Source organism: Papio anubis, chromosome 13 (assembly GCF_008728515.1).
Source record: "Papio anubis isolate 15944 chromosome 13, Panubis1.0, whole genome shotgun sequence".
Taxonomy (NCBI): Eukaryota; Metazoa; Chordata; class Mammalia; order Primates; family Cercopithecidae; genus Papio; species Papio anubis.
In genome coordinates, this window is record NC_044988.1 from 35264630 (window position 1) to 35278263 (window position 13634).

The 13634-nt window shown below is 37.9% G+C and overlaps 1 protein-coding gene across 7 annotated transcripts in view; it reads left to right on the forward strand.

Moving 5' to 3' along the window:
* Window positions 1-5483: 5483 nt before the first annotated feature.
* The window catches only part of IL33 (interleukin 33), a 46514-nt gene continuing 38363 nt past the window's right edge, over window positions 5484-13634 (forward strand). For 3 of the 7 annotated variants that reach the window (XM_017949876.3, XM_017949878.3, XM_017949875.3), the window contains exons 1-2: window positions 5492-5560; window positions 12522-12598. The gene's annotated coding sequence lies outside the window, so the exon portion shown is untranslated. Of the gene's footprint in view, window positions 5561-12521; window positions 12599-13634 lie in introns of all 7 variants that reach the window. The other 4 variants (XM_017949874.3, XM_017949877.3, XM_003911725.5 and 1 more) reach the window with 4 other exon arrangements.

Genomic DNA, 13634 nt, shown 5'->3' on the forward strand with positions numbered 1-13634 from the left:
TTTTTTGATATGTCTATTGCTTGTTCTGACTGTTATCCCTTGCCCCAGATTGCTGTAGCCAATACTTTTACCTTTTAATGCTTTTGACAAATGCCACCTGAGAAGCCATGCCAGCCCTGGAAACATTTTGAATCAGATTTTTAAAAGGCAACTCATCACACTAGTCCTTAAGGGAGCCCCAGACAGGCTGAACACACACAATCACAATTCTTTGAGAAAAAGGTCCATTTAGTCCCTCTGGCAGTAGCAGCATGCACCTGGAATATGGGCTACCATCTTGATAACTGCCATTGATCTGGGGGATGGCAGATAAGGGATAGCAAGTAGGCAATTTAAAATGCCACAGCACTCTCTTCTGCAATGCATCAGCTTCTTTTTTCTTCATTAACTTTTCCATGGCTGTCATAAGCTTTCGACTATATGTAGAGTTCTGTGAAAGTTGATTTTGACAGTTTTTGCCAGCTTATTAGTTGCTTTTGTGGAGAAGTTCCTTATTCTGCCATTTTTGGTGACATCAATTGAAATAATTCTACAACTGACTTGATAGATAAGAATATGTTTAATACTGAAAATGTTCCATGTGTGCTTGAAAGGAGTATGTATTCCCCACCTGTTGCATTATTGTGTATATATCCATGTGTCCCAGCTCATTGTGTCAGCCAAAATTTCTATATTCTTTCTAATATTTTTCCTGCGTGGCAACATTGCTAAGATGTAACAAATTTCCCACTAGGATAATAGATATTTGTATCTCTCCCTGTAATTACTTTTATTTTCACTTTATGTAGTTAAGACTGTGTTAACAGGTGTTTGTGAGTGGGGATTTATTTCTTCCCAATGAATTTAATGTTATCATTATTCAGTAATTCCTGTTTTGTTTTATTTTGTTTTGTTTATGAGATGGTGTTTCACTCTTGGTCTATGCCTAGTCTAGAGTGCAGTGGTATGTTCGAAGCTCATTGAAGCCTTAAATTCCTGGTCTCGGCCAGGCGCAGTGGCTCAAGCCTGTAATCCCAGCACTTTGGGAGGCTGAGATGGGCAGATCACGAGGTCAGGAGATCGAGACCATCCTGGTTAACACGGTGAAACCCCATCTCTACTAAAAAATACAAAAAACTAGCCGGGCGTGGTGGCAGGCGCCTGTAGTCCCAGCTACTCGGGAGGCTGAGGCAAGAGAATGGTGTGAACCCAGGAGGCGGAGCTTGCAGTAAGCCGAGATCGCGCCACTGCACTCCAGCCTGGGCGACTGAGTGAGACTCCGTTTCAAAAAAAAAAAAAAAAAACTCCTCCTCAAGCACTCCTACTGCCTCAGCCTCCCAAGTAGCTGGGACTACAGGCATGTGCCTCCATGCCTAGCTAATTTAAAATTTTCTTTTGTAGAGACAAAGACTTACTATATTGCCCAGGCTGGTCTCAAACTCCTGGGCTCAAGCAATCTGCCCACCCCAGCCTACCAAAACACTGGGATTACAGGAAGGAACCACCATGCCCGGTATATTAGTCAGGGTTCTCTAGAGAGACAGAACTAATAGAATAGATATATAAAGGAGTTTATTAGGTATTAACTTACACAATCACAAGGTCCTACAATAGGCTGTCTGCAAGCTTGAGGAGCAGGAGAGCCAGTCTGAGTCTCAAAACTGAAGAACTTGGAGTCTGATATTCGAGGGCAGGAAGCATCCAGGACAGGAGAAAGATGTAAGCTGAGAGGTTAGGCTAGTCTCTCTTTTTTCATTTTTCTGCCAGCTTTATATTTGCTGGAAGCTGATTAGATTGTGCCCACCATAATTAAGGGTGGATCTGCCTTCCCCAGTCCAGTGGCTCAAATGTTCATGTCTTTTGGTAACACCCAGACACACCCAGTATTAATACTTTGTATCCTTCAATCCAATCAAGTTGACACTCAGTATTAACCATCACACCTGGCCAGTAACTTCTTTGTATCTTTAGTATATGTCTCTTTAAAACAGCACTACATGGATCTTTTCTTTTCAAGTCTAAGTATATTAGTTTCTTCGACTGGTGCCTTTAGTCCATGTAATGAGATTACTGATATATTTGTGTTAAATCTATCATGTTTTGTTTTTTCTCTTGGTATTACCTTTCCTATGCTTTGTTGTCTCTTCTTTCTTGATTTCTGCTGGATAGACTGCTATTTTCTTCTCATTCTATTTTTCCCCTCTAATCACTTGGAAGTTAGTTATATGTCCAATTTCTATTATTCTGAATTTTTTTCTAGAAATTTAAAAATGAACACAGAGCCCAAAACTCAGCAATATTTTTACCCTCTTCCTGAGCAATACAATATACTTGGGAACTCTCATTCCTATCATCATCTCTCCAGACGTATAGGCTATTTTTTGTAATGTATTTAGTTCTAGTTTGTTTTTCTTAAACTTACAAGATATTATCATCAGTATTTACCATTAATATTGGTTAGCATTACCTCAATATTTATCATAGTTTTTATTCTTCAATTCTGCTTATATCTCAGACCCTATTTAGGTTCACCTTCCTCCATGTGAAGTATATCCTTTAAATTTTCATTTTTTTAAGGTCTATTGGCACAAAATATCAATTTGAACTTTTTTTCTTTGGTAATAAGACAGTGCCACCAAATCAAGTATATGTCTATGGGTCAGCAAAATTTTAGACAGTCACCCATATAGTTTGCATCTACCCTGAAAGGAGAAAGTTAGTAAGGCAGATTTGGGATTTGGGAAGTAATGGGGTTGGGGATGAGGAACTATAAAAGTCATAAAACCTGGGGTGACCATATCTCAGTGTTTTCCTACTATTCTGGTCAAATGATTAACAACATTCTTTTCATTCTCAAACATTTATGATTCAGATAACAAGTTATATGGTTACTAGAATAAAGTCTGTACGATCTAACCCATAGTCATCCTGCCTTCTAGAGCCATGCTTCCATCTTCATTCAACTAGCTACTTGAGTAGCATGGAGTAACTTGTGGCAGTCCAATGTTACCATTGAGAATAACCAGAAAGGCAGATAAGGAGAGAGAGCTGCTGAAGCACTAAGGATGAGGGGCTAAGATTCCATGGAGAGATTAGCTAACAGTTATGGCTACTTTTCATAACAGTTACAAGAGCATTTGCCAAGGCAGGGAATCTGTATTTTACCAAGGTAGGAGGTCACTGCCAGGAGATAGAGAAATCACTGTTGATTGGTGCTGTGGGAATGAAGAGACAAAATTGGAAATTAGAAGGGCCATGCCCCCATCAAGAAGAGAGGGCTGGAGAACTCAACCTACATATAATGAGTTTCCTCTTCAAAACACCAGCCGAATTATGCAGCTGCATGGGGGTAAAGGCAAAAAAAAAAAAAAAAAAAAAAAAATCAGAAAGCCTCTTAAAAGCAGAGCTGTGGTTTTGGCAGGCTTTTTGCTTTTGTTCTTGTTTCATAAAGAGACTAGAGTTATAGTTCATGACTGCTGGGAGAAAATTGAATAATTTTTTAAAAATTATTTCGTCCAGGCCGGACACGGTGGCTCACGCCTGTAATCCCAGCACTTTGGGAGGGCAAGGCGGGTGGATCACGAGGTCAGGGGATCAAGACCATCCTGGCTAACACAGTGAAACCACGTCTCTACTAAAAAATACAAAAAATTAGCCGGCCATGGTGGCGGGTGTCTGTAGTCCCAGCTACTCGGGATGCTGAGGCAGGAGAATGATATAAACCCAGGAGGCAGAACTTGCAGGGAACTGAGATCGCACCACTGCACTCCAGTCTAGGTGACAGAGCGTGACTCTGTCTCAAAAAAAAAAAAATTGTTTCATCAAAAAAAGAGCATAAGACAGGGGGACAAAATAGGGAGGAAGAAAGCAAGATAGTAGAAACAAATTAAAATTTGTCAATAATTACAACAGATGTTCCAGTTCAAAGACAAATGATTGTCAAACTGGTAAACAAACAAACAAACAAAAAACTGTATACCTCATATATGTGACATATCTTAAATATAAGGACACAGAAAGTTTGAAAAAAAAACATGAAAAGAGAAACACTATGTGAAAACTAACCAAAAGAATGTTTGCAGAACTCTGCTCATGGAGAAAGCAGACAAATGGACAAAGCAGACTTAAGGCATGAAGCATAACTAGAGATAAAAAGAGAAATTTTTGAAACAATGAAGGAGGGTTCAATACATATCATAAAGATACATTATTCATCCTTTGTAATTTCCTCAGTATTTGCAAGAATTCCCAGAGTAGAGTATGCTAATATTCCCTGGGCTGTTACTCATCACCCCTCCCTCCTATTTATTGCACACAGCTCAATTCCTGATTAACTTTTGTCATGTTGGCATCTTGTCTGCTTGCTTCACTGCTTTATCCAAAGAGCGGACATAGCCATCTTTCTTCATTTCTCACAAACACAACACTATCGCTTGTAGCAGATGATTGCTCAGGTTTGGGGATGATTAAAGGGGATTACTGCACAGAAAATGAAACAACTTTAAACAAGATAACAGAGTTCCTTAGTTGTTTTTCCCAAAGGGGACTCCACCACAGTCACATTTTTCCAAGCCTGGTCAGCCATCTATTGCTGTCTCATTTTCTCTTTCCCCTGGATTTCAGAACCCTAACATTCTATCCCTCAAAATGCCATGAGAAAAACTAAAAAATTCCTAATTCATTTTATAGTAAACTTTTTTCTGCTGTCCCTTTGTTTCAAGCTCACCCTTCTAATATTGTAGACTGAATGGCTGTAGGGGCTTGCTAGGGTAACAGTCCATCCCAATATCCTTCTAAGTACAGCAGCAGTCTTCCTTCCAATGAGTGATCTTAGGATGTAGAATCAGTCCAAGTCTTAAAAGAGCATCACCTCACCCCTTTATTTTCTGCTACAGATGCCAAACGAAATGGAGAGAGGGTGAGTAGGAGCAAAATTTCTCATGAGGTAAGAACAATTTCTCATGGGATCTACAGTACAGGATTTGCTTTTGTAATAAAGTATTATCTTCTGTGAGATTTTTGAGATGAATAGAAAGAAAAGATGAACAGTGGGGAGCAGGAAGACACATCAGATATGTTGGAATACAGAGTATCTGACAGCTTTTATTTGCAGATGAGCTGCTTATTACTGATATGCCAAAGAAGGTCGCAAATTTCTATTATAAAGGAATTTGGAATAAACTGATCTCTTAATGAAGGTTGTAAATTAAGAAGCCAATGGCCAAAAGTGAAAATATAAATGGCAAAAGAATTTCAAAATGAACAGTGCTGAAGTTGAAGTTTAGTTTAACTCCAAAGAGAGCCAAAACATAAAGTTTAGGGGCAGAAGAATCATAATTGCTGGTTTAAAATATTAAGATGGAGGGAGGACGCAGAAAATAATGAGCCTTAGAAGTTGACAGAATTGCAACTCTGTTGGCTCTTTACATGAGATTTCAAGCCTGCTAAAATCTCACCCGCCCAGATCTCCCTTCTAAGGCAATTTGGTTCTCTGCCAAACTTTTGTTAATAAAAAGAATCTAGACTCCTCTGAACACAGAGCTGCAGCTCTTCAGGGAAGAAATCAAAACAAGACCACAAGGTAAGACTGAATATTCCGGGAGATTTTTAGTCAGATTTTGCAAAGTAAAACCTTGGGAACCATGGAGAACTGTGTTTTTGTTTTTTGTTTTTTTCCTGAAAAATAAACGATAAGGCCAGTTTGTTATTATTGCTAATAGCAATAAAAGTCGATGAAAATAGCTGTTACTTACATAATTCCATTTGCTTTCCTTTGGGTGATTTCTAAAATTAATAAATTGCTAAAAGAGATTATAATGGTTTTTATAGTAAATTCTGCTCCCTCCATGAAACTTTATTTTATTTTATTTTATTTTATTTTATTTTATTTTATGTTTTTTAAGAGAAGGGATCTTGCTCTATAGCGCAGGCTGGAGCACAGTGGTGTAACCCTAGCTCACTACAGCCTCCAACTCCTTGGCTCAAGCAATCATTCTGTCTCAGCTTCCCAGGTAGCTGGAACTATAGGCACACACCACTGTGCCTGGGTAATTTTTTAATTTTATGTAGAGATAGGGTCTTTGCTTTGTTGCCAGGCTGGAAACTTTATAAAGCAAGTTGATACTTCTACTTCAAACTCCTAATGCTTACTTAAGACAAACATGCTTGCAATTGTTTACAAGGGGTTTTCAGTAAAGGGGGGACATCGCCAAGCGTGGTGGCTCAAGCCTGTAATCCCAACACTTTGGGAGGCCGAGGCAGTGGATAGCCTGGGGTCAGGAGTTCATGACCAGCCTGGCCAACAGGGTGAAACCCCATCTCTACTAAAAAAAAAACACACACACACACACACACACACACACAAATTAGCTGGGTGTGGTGGCGGGTGCCTGTAATCCCAGCTACTCGGGAGGCTGAGGCTGGAGAATTGCTTGAACCCAGGAGGTGGAGGTTGCAGTGAGCCAAGATCATGCCATTGCACTCCAGCCTGGGTAACAAGAGCTAAATTTGGTCTCAAAAAAAAAAAAAAAGTAAAAGTGGAACAAACATGTAATTGCCCAATGGGCTCTTCCTGCCCACTGCACAGACAAAACCAATTCGCTGAAACCATGGCATGGCAGTGAAGAGTTTAATTGACCCAAGGCCAGCCATGCCACAGAGGATTTAAAGTTATTACTCAAATCTCCCCAAAAATTTGGAGGCTAGGGTTTTTCAAGGTTAGTTCGACAGGCAAAGGGCTTAGGGGAATAGGTGCTGCTGATTGGTTGGGAATAAAATCATAGACAAGTGAAAAATAGTCCTCGTGTGTGCGCTGAGTCTATTTCTGTGTGGGGGCCACAGAGGAGTCACTGGTCATCAGAAATGCAAAAACCTGAACAGACATCTCTAAAGGTCAATCTTGGCTTATGCAATAGTGATGTTATTTACAGTAGTCACTGGGGAAGTTGCAAATCTTGTGACCTCCAGAATAATGGTTGGTAATCATTTTTCTATGCCTACATCTTGGCAGAATTCAGGCCCCTCTCTAACTCCTAACTTGGTGGTCTTTCATTAGTTTTACCAAGATGGTTACTTTTGGGGAAGGGTTATTATCATTTAAACCATACACTAAATTTCTCCCAAAGTTAGCTTGGCCCAAGCCCAGGAATGACCAAGCAATTTGGAGGTTAAAAGCATGATGGGGGTTGGTTATGTCAGATCTCTTTCACTGTCATAATTTTCTCACTGTTACTTCTCACTTTCAGTTTCAAATACAAGAACTGAGAGGTACCATCCCCTCAAAAATAAACTTTTGTGGAAAAATAAGGAATTGATACCCTAAATGGAGAAACTAAAAAGCTCATCAGTTTTGCTACTATTCTTCATTTACAGACTCTTTTGAAGATTGTTTTCTTTTCTTTATTCCTTGCTCTCTGCCTCCTCACAATTTTCTCTGCCTTTTCTTTCCACACATGAATATATGCCTCCATACTATTTTAATTAAGAAAATAGCACAAATCCAAAAGTATGTCCTGTGGCTGCATACAAGTCCGAGACTTGAGAGTGAAGCGTCTAGGGCAAAGACCCGTACTTCCTCTTCTGCGCTGTGCTTCTCCCACCTGAAGCATCCTTCTGTGCCACACTGAGGTCCTATACTGTTTCCAACATTCTTACTTATTGCTTCTCAAATTTGTTTTTTGAATACTTAATGCTCCTCTTTTGATTTCCACCCAGAAAATGTACCGCTCTGAGTTCAGAAAACTTCAGAATCCTCTATTTCCCAAAGTTTAGGGTGCTTGAACTGAATAACACAGCTCGGTAGTGTCTTAAACAGTTAAGAACTTCTAGCACAAGCATCACACTTCCCTCAGTTCAAATTTCACATTTTCTCCATTCTTCTCTGAAAGGATCCTGGACCTTCTACCAATCTTTGGTTACTTCATAATTGATTTCCTAAGCAACCTAGATATTTATCTCTTTCCCATCACTGTCTAGCTTACAGTATCTACAGCCAGAAAGTACCTCTTTCCCTTTCCCATTTATAGAGAGAAAAGAATCCTGAGGCAAACTTTCACTTAGGGGTTGAAATAGCCAGAACTGAAAATAAGGGAAGAGACTGAGAAACAGGAAATGTCACTCTTGGCCAGGGTTTCCCAGGAATTAAGGAAATAAAGCTTACAATTAACTTCGGGGAAAGAGGCATGAAATTCAATTGTGAAAAGTTAAGCTCCATCAGGGAATTAAATCATTACAAAGAAATACTGAAGAGGGGTCAGCATTGGGAGAAAGATAGATAGATAGATAGATAGATAGATAGATAGATAGATAGATAGATAGATAGATAGATATCCATATAGATATTCTCCATATATATGTGTATGTATATATATGTCTACATCAGAAAATACATATGTCAGTAAATCTGATACCATAAGGGTTTTTCTGGAGATGTGAGTCAGACTGTGCCAAAATCAATGTATCTTTCATTCAAGTTGAAATTTTGGCAAACATGGTGGAAATCAAGAGGATTATTGGAATTCACCTTCTTTGTATCTCAGTTTGTAGCAGGAACATTTAGAAACATTAAGACCAAATATGAACTCCTGGAACAGCAGAAAGAAATGGACCTTAATTCTATCAACAACAAAATGATTGGGTTGGGTTCAAGAACTTCAGGAAATCATGGTAGAACCTCTAATCTCTTCAGTTTCCTGTAGGTTCTCTGGTGCTGACATCTGCAAGCAAAAGTAACTTTTAAGGGGACACAACCTTAGTGGGCCTCAAAAAGTTCAGGCAAAGTTCAGTATGCAGGGAGTGGTAAGGGGGAGTGAGGAATTGGGGGTGCTTCCTGCCTATAGCGGACTCCTGGCACATGCTGCTCATGTTATTATTGGTAGATTACACTATACCTATGAAGGTATTTATTTTTGTTTCGTATGTTTTTAAGTGAAGAGTGCAATATAGCATAATAGTAAAAACACAAATTTTTAGAGGCAGTCAGGCCTCCAGTCCATCATCCATCATTGATCAGCTGTGTAATTTTGGATCTTACTTAACTTTCCTGAGCCTGAATTTTTTTCTTCTGTGTAAAATCTGAAATAAACAAGCAACAAAATCCCACTCAAGACAGGTGTTGTGGTGGGTAAAACAAGTTAGAAGCAGTCATCAAAGGTAGTTTAGTAATCCCTGACCATTTACTAAAAGTGAGACTTTTACCTTCCACATTATCCCTCACAGCACCTCCGTGAGGTAAATATTATCTCCATTTATGAAATTGAGACAGTGGGATTTGAAAAGATTGTAGTACTAACCCAAAATCATAAAGTCAGTAAATTTCAGACCAGAGATTAAAGTCCAGGGTCAGGTCCCATTAAGAAAAAAGAACTAAAGAACAATTCCAAACTACTTCATTTAGTGCATCTCTAATCCTCTTCGTGAAGCTATTTTTTTACTCAAAGTTTCCATCATTTTCAAATATGAAAATATTAATGAGGTGACATTAAAATCTTCTATCTATTTCCTTCAGGGCTACATTCACTGTTGTGTGAGGGAAAGAGTTTCTGCCAGCCATCGTTCTCTTCTGTAACTTTTTTTTTTTTTTGCCATTCCCATTGCTATTTTCAGAACAAAGGAGAAGTTCACTTACAAGCTTGGCTGAGTGCTTTACTTTTAATCAGCACCCAGTTTACATCTAATTCCCCTCCACTTTGAACACTCCATAAATTAAACGATTGTCATAATTTTCCCTAGCCATATTAGTGCATCTGAGACCTTTTGCAATGGTAAGAATGTTTTGCTCACTATTTCCCACATAGTTCCTAGCAAATATTCAATAGTTCCTTAAAAAGTTTCACAGAACTTCATAGTTTTGTGTGTCTGCTGTGCTCAAATCTCAGCCACTCTAACTTCTTAGCCTGCTGACTTATTAATGGCAATTGTTTAAGAAATGCTATTTAAGTTGTTTATAATTTCTTTTTAGAGGACTATATGCTTTTCTTCACTTGTTCTTTTCTTTGGAGAATTATTAGACCCAAACATGAACTTCCTCAAATCTGAATTTACTAGTTTCAAAGATTTTCCCCCCTAAATTTTATTTTTCCATTATCTCTTATACATATATATTATTTGTCCACGTTCTTTAACAATCCTGTTTAACAATACTTGATCAGTAGTCAGCATAACTACTTCATATTGGTAAATAATAATAATTATTATTATTTATTTTTGAGACAGAGTCTGTCACCCTAGCTGGAGAGCAGTAGCTCAATCACAACTCACTACAGCCTTCACATCCTGGGCTCAGGCTATCCTCCCACCTCAGCCTCCTAAGTAGCTGAGACCATAGGCCTGTGCTGCCTCACCTGGCTAGTTTTTTTACGTTTTGTAGAAATGAGGTCTCACTATGTTGCCCAGGATGATCTCAAACTCCTGGGCTTAAGTGACCTTCCTGCCTCAGCCTCTCCAAGTGCTGGGATTACTGGTGTGAGCCACTGTGCCTGATCCATAATTTTAAAGTTTCCTTTAGTAATATTTCATCCTAAACTTTTGAACAAGTTTCAGGCACAGAAATAAGTGCCAATATTCATTCTTATGTAATTTAATGACTATCTCCAGCTTCCTGTTTTTTCCCCCATAAGAAAAAAGGTCCATACTACCTGAATGTATGGCGGCATTATTTTTTCTTCACTGACTTATTCAAGAGCCATATGGTGTGTGGAACCTTAATCATAATTGTCAGTATGTAGTGGTCATTTAATATAATAAATTAGATGCTATTAAATCAAAGGAGTATAAGCTGTTTTACAAAAAAATGTTTGGAGGATACCATGCCTAGGATGTGACAGGTAATGCTTACATCTGGCTGTCCAATTATTATTACTTTTCATTATGTCAAGTGGAAGAATTTCTGCTCAGTGCTATAAGGCCCATGAAAGCAGATTCAACATTTAGAAGCATTTAAAGTCATTTGCACTGTGATGTGACAGAAAAAAAATTTTTAAGTCTTTATATTTCTTAATTCATAAAAGCATAAAACTTAGACAGAAGTCTATTATTTTGTCAGCATTCAATTTTTTTCTAGGTATTTATGGCAAAAGCTGGTAAAAGGGCATCTGGGTTTAGACCCATTGGTTCTCCCTACTATCTAGGTGGAACCATGCAGCAACTAGTAACCTCTAGAATGGCAGTTCACTGTACCTATTTTATGAAAAGTCTCTTGGCAAAGGAAAGGCTACCAGTTATATTTATTTCTCTGTACATCAGTGGGTACACTCAAGAAGAAGTCATCTGTCCACAGTGGGAAAATAATTTAGTCTTATCTTTGGGGGTTAACAGAGTCTTTTCACTTTAGTAGATTTCCCACTAAGCCCAGCTACCAGGTAAGTAAGGCTGAGCCAACTAAGAATTCCACAGAGAAATAATGAAGTCAGCAATTTGGGGAATAGCTGGAGCAGCCCATGAAGGAGGCAAAGTGAAAAGCTTGTCATACTATGGTGCTCAAGCTTCCAGACGTTTGAGCTGCATTTTCAGATCACCGCACAAGGCAGTTCTGTTAAAACTTTATGGAAATGAAATATCCAGGGTGTAGATTGTGGCTTATTTTATTCAGATAAATGGCCAGAAAGTTTCATATCTATGAGAAGAAGGCCTCTATACTCTTAAGTTTTAAATGGCTTGTAATAATCACATTTAATTTCATCTAATAATGTTGTGTGTTAGCAGGCAGCCATTTGGTTGTACAAGAAAATCTCATGCTTTCTACTCAGGTGATATTCAAAATATTTAATAGCTGGCATGGCATTAGCAAAGACAAATAAGAAAGGAACCAGCCTTGCAGCATACCAGCTAAATACCAGCATTGGGAGGGACTCTCATTTTGGCTTTTGACTATGCCAGATAAGTTGGATGGTGTGGCAGTGAAAGTGTTGTGGAATATATTACATGCTTTATAAAACTTTTAATAACCTGTGCCATAATATCAGTTATTTCTGTCACTATTCAATAAGCATATCTCAAACACAAGAAGAAAAGCCTGCAAAAGTTATGCTATCTGTAACTTTAGTCTTGGCACAAGGAAAAACTTTCACATATTTTTTTGTTTTAGTCAAATTGTCACCATTTAGCACATAGAATCCCCTTTATACTAGCTCATTTGTTCTTTTAAAATATAACCACAGAATTTTAAATAATGCATTCCTGCTGTCAGGCAGCAATTTCTTTTTAATTTTGAAAGTGTTGATGTTGTATTAACTGCTTTTTTTTTTTTTTTTTTACTTGGTAGCTACATTTGTTCCTGGAGGTTAGGGAAGTCTGCTTAACAGTTGACTTTATGAGTAGAATGTTAACTGAAGATTGATTTTCTTTCTTTCAAGCTTTTTAATTAAGAAATATATCATACACATAAACTAATATATGGAATGTATATGTAAGTGTAAGTTCTGGAGAAAAATAAGAAAACAAATACCTGTGTATTTATCATGCAGTTTAAAAAATAGAATATTTCTTATACCTTTGAAGGCTCTTCTGTGTCACTACCTAATTGCATCTCCTTTGGTTTCCCCCAGACGTAACAACCAAGAATTTATGTTTATTATTCCTTCCTTTGCTTAGGATTTTATGAAGTTTGATTTTCAAAGTCTTGGTAAGTCATTTCATTTTGTCACTATTTGTCCCACGATGACTTAAGGCATGACTTACATGTATATGATATTCATAATCATTTTGTAGACAAATTTAAATACACTAAATGTTTTGTAAACAAACATAACTGATGTTTTACTGTTTTGCAAAAATAAAATAGTAATAACAGTACTATTACTGGTAATCTGCACTTGTTTTTTTTTTAAAAGAGTACCTCAAAGAGTTACTTATAAGTTTTTAAAATCTTGTTCTGATACAACAGATTTTCAGTTTATTTTTTCTATTTTTTGATATATCATGCTTTTCTATCATATTTAATATTATTTTCTTGATTTTTAGCACAGGAATTTACATATCCATGTTATACTAAAATTTTCTTTAAAACATAACATTATTTAAACATTAAAATGTTTAAACAATTCAACTATAATAAAGACATTATTAAAGCAATGTCCAGAATACATTAGTTATTTGCCATTTCTTTTTAGGATTTAGAAAAAGTCAACGCACATTACACTTACACAAAAAATAAAGAGAATTTATATCACTTGATATACTTTTACCTGCAACTGGGGAACACAAAACTGAACGAGGCTTAAAACATAAGGACACTTTTTGCTCACTTAATCAGAAGTTTAGTCGGGCAGTCTCAGAGTTGGTGTCAAAAATCAAGGATATCATCAAGGACTCAGGGTCTTCCCACCCTTCTACTCTACCATCCTCAGAGCATCTACAATCTCTCTTCATGGTAAAAGATGGTTGGCCCAGCTCTGAGCATCAGATACTCAGAGAAGCCGAAGGAGTAGAGGCCAAGAAGCACTTACTCCTCACATGCCCCTTATTTCAAGCAGAAAAATGTTCCCAGAAGTCCCAGGCCAACCCCTTCTCTTGGTCCTAAGTTGGTTTTTTTTATTGTTGTTTTTTTTTTAAGACGGAGTCTCGCTCTGTCCCCCAGGCTGGAGCGCAGTGGCCGGATCTCAGCTCACTGCAAGCTCCGCCTCCCGGGTTCACGCCATTCTCCTGCCTCAGCCTCCTGA